The sequence below is a fragment of the Hordeum vulgare genome, chromosome 2H (assembly GCF_904849725.1).
Source record: "Hordeum vulgare subsp. vulgare chromosome 2H, MorexV3_pseudomolecules_assembly, whole genome shotgun sequence".
Lineage (NCBI taxonomy): Eukaryota > Viridiplantae > Streptophyta > Magnoliopsida > Poales > Poaceae > Hordeum > Hordeum vulgare.
In genome coordinates this window covers 258,398,316-258,401,876 of record NC_058519.1, presented here as the reverse complement: position 1 = coordinate 258,401,876, position 3,561 = coordinate 258,398,316, and positions in this window count along the sequence as shown.

Below are 3,561 nucleotides of genomic sequence, written 5' to 3'. Positions count from 1 at the left end.
TCGTGCCCGCCTGTGGACAGCTTTGACGCAGCTGGCACCGGTAGTCCAGACAGGGTATGGAGAGATGGAGATGCTGAACCCTGTTAGGACCCATCTTCCGGCCCACATTGACTGGCCAGCTATAGGAGGAGTCACACCTCTTCGGGGACCCCTCTTACCACCAGTCAGGGGACCAAGGCCACATCCGTGTCCTTATGGATCCCAGGGATCTCAGGCTAGAGTGTTTCCTGATCCGCAGGTTGAGCTTCCAGGTCATGGAGGTAATCTCTATGAGATGTTCTATGCGGATGCCTGAGCTGTGAGCGGAAGGATAGTATGGTAGTAGCCGTACATTCACAGTCCTGTGTGACTTGTGGAGTATGGTGGTAATGTGAAACGAATTCCGGAGGCCTAGATAAATAATGTATAGGAAGCTTGTAAGCCTCTGATGAGTAGTTCCACCATTTCAGTAGTTTGCTCTTCGAGTAAGTTTGTACTGAACTATGTAAGGGTGTGTATGAACCATGGTGTATATATAGCAGTTGCTTGTTACCATGTTGTTCGGATATTCATTTCCGCATTCCGTGTGTTCAGTACATTCTTAATCCATAGCTAGTAATGATATGATATTGGTCTAAGCTATGAGTTTGTTTGTCAGGATGGTGTTCACCAGGTTGAACCGTGCCCCAGCTCATGACCAAGGTGAGGGTAGTCAAGCGTCGCAGGAAGACCTGCCTCACCCACCTTCTCTGGTAGAAGTGATGCTTGAGGCAGAAAGAAACAAAAGGGAGACCAACCGACTGCTAGAGCATATTGAGCAGAATACGGCTCGACAGCCTAGGAATGTTGCAGTATCCCTCAATGAATTTGTGAAGCTGAATCCTCCAAAGTTTCATCATTCCGTCGATCCCCTCGACGGTGATGACTGGCTATGCAGCATCTCACGCAAGATTCGCTTGGCAAATGTATCTGAAGCCGACAAGGTGACCTTCGCGACGTATTTCCTGGAGGGACCCGCCAATCTGTGGTGGGAGAATTTTGAAGCTATGCGCCCCGCTGAACCAGTGGCCACATGGGCAGACTTCAGTGCAGCTTTTCGTCTGCACCACATCCCAGAGGGTCTGATGGACAGAAACAGAGAGGAGTTCTGTGCCTTCACTCAGGGCAAGTTGTCTGTGGATGCCTATAGCCGCGAGTTCGGTAACCTCGCCCGCTATGCAACAGAGGAGGTGTCTACTGACGCCAAGAAGCAAGCAAGATTCCGTAAGGGTCTGAGCCCTGAGCTCCGTCGAGATCTGCGCCTCCATGAGTGTGCAAGCTTTCAAGCCCTGGTCAACAAAGCGATCAGTGCGGAGACTGGTCATACTGACTTCGAAGCCACAAGGAAGCACTCCCGTGACTTTGGCTCGTCTTCTGGTTCCGCGTTTCCAAAACGCAGGCTGTGGGTTCCAAACAGTTCTCTGTCGCCAAGATACACTCCGAGGCCATCCTATGTGGCGCCTCAGACGAATCAGGCCAACCCTCCAACAAAAGCTTATGGTGGTCCAGCTGGCAACGCTGCACCACGTGCCAACCAGGTGATATGCTACAAGTGTGGAGAACCAGGGCATTATTCCCGTGAGTGTCCTCAGAATGTGGGTGCCAAGCAACCCGGAAAGTCCGTCGGGCAGGCCAAGTCGGGCAAAGCGTCTTATGTGAAGCCAACTCCTGCACGTGGCCGTGTGAACTATGTGTCAGCAGAAGAAGCTGCAGAGGATCCCGACGTCATGCTGGGTACGCTTCTTCTTAATCATCACCCAGCGTCCGTTCTCTTTGACACTGGGTCTTCTCATTCCTTCATTTCAGAAAGTTATGCACAGTTGCATAACATGTCATTTTGTGATATGCCAATCCCATTGGTTGTCCAAACCCCTGGTAGTAAATGGCAAACATCTAGGATAACCTATGACAATGAAATTCTAGTAGAGAGGCTAGTTTTTCTAGCCTCATTGATAGCATTGAAATCTTCGGATATTAATATCATCTTGGGCATGGACTGGATGTCAGCTCACTATGCCAAGATTGATAGTCACTCTAGAAATGTCCAGCTTACCCATCCCTCGGGTGAGATAGTAAATGTCTCTACTCGAGTTGCCAAATGCCAGCTCTATTCCCTAAATGCCAACCCTCTTCTGGAACATGAAGACATTCCGGTAGTCCGTGACTTCCCGGATGTTTTTCCAGAGGAACTGCCAGGAATTCCACCTGACAGAGATGTAGAGTTTGTGATAGATCTTGTTCCGGGAATTGTCCCAATAGCCAGAAGATCTTATAAGATGGCACCCCTGGAGCTAGCCGAACTTAAGAAGCAATTAGATGAGGCCTTGAGCAAAGGTTTCATTCGTCCTAGCTCTTCTCCTTGGGCTTGTCCCGTCCTCTTCGTCAAGAAGAAAGACGGAACGGATCGGATGGTTGTAGATTACCGACCAGTTAACCTGGTCACCATAAAGAACAAGTATCCGGTCCCCAGGATCAGCGACCTGTACGATCAGCTCGCTGGATCTTCAGTCTTCTCCAAAATGGATTTGAGGTTGGGATACCATCAAATCAAGATTAAGAACGGGGACATTCCAAAAACGGCTTTTGTTACTCGTTATGGACAATATGAGTACACCGTCATGTCCTTCGGTTTAACCAATGCCCCAGCCACCTTCTCTCGGCTGATGAATTCAATCTTCATGGAGTATTTGGATAAATTCGTCGTAGTATACCTCGATGATATTCTCATCTACTCCAAGAATGAACAAGAACATGCCGAGCATCTAAGGCTGGTATTGATGAAACTTCGAGAGCATCGCCTTTATGCCAAATTCTCAAAATGTGAATTCTGGTTACCAGAAGTGACCTATCTAGGCCACGTAATCTCCGGTAAGGGTATTGCTGTCAATCCCGAGAGAGTTCAAGCTGTCCTTGATTGGACTCAACCTGAATCGGTTAAGCAAGTTAGGAGTTTTCTTGGCTAGCAAGCTATTGTCGCCGCTTCGTCGAGAATTTCTCCAAGGTTGCAAAGCCTCTGACTGAACTCCTCAAGAAGGATAAAAAGTTCGAGTGGACACCACAGTGTGAGCATAGTTTTCAGGAACTGAAAAGACGCCTGACTTCCGCACGTGTGTTGCTACCACCAGATTTTTCTAAGGACTTTGTTATCTATTGCGACGCCTCGCGACAAGGATTAGGTTGCATTCTCATGCAAGATCGTCATGTGATTGCATACGCATCTCGACAGTTGCGTCCACATGAGGATAATTATCCCACACATGACCTTGAGCTTGCAGCTGTGGTCCATGCACTAAAAACCTGGCGACAATACCTTTTGGGTAATCGTTGCGAAATATTCACTGATCACCAAAGTCTGAATATATCTTCACCCAGCCGGATTTGAATCTCAGGCAAAGACGGTGGGTTGAGTTGATCTCGGATTACGACTTAGGGATAACTTACACCCCGGGGAAGGCCAATGTTATGGCCGATGCACTACGTCGTAAATCTTATTGTAACAATTTGATGCTACAACAAGGTCAACCACTTCTCCATGAGGACTTT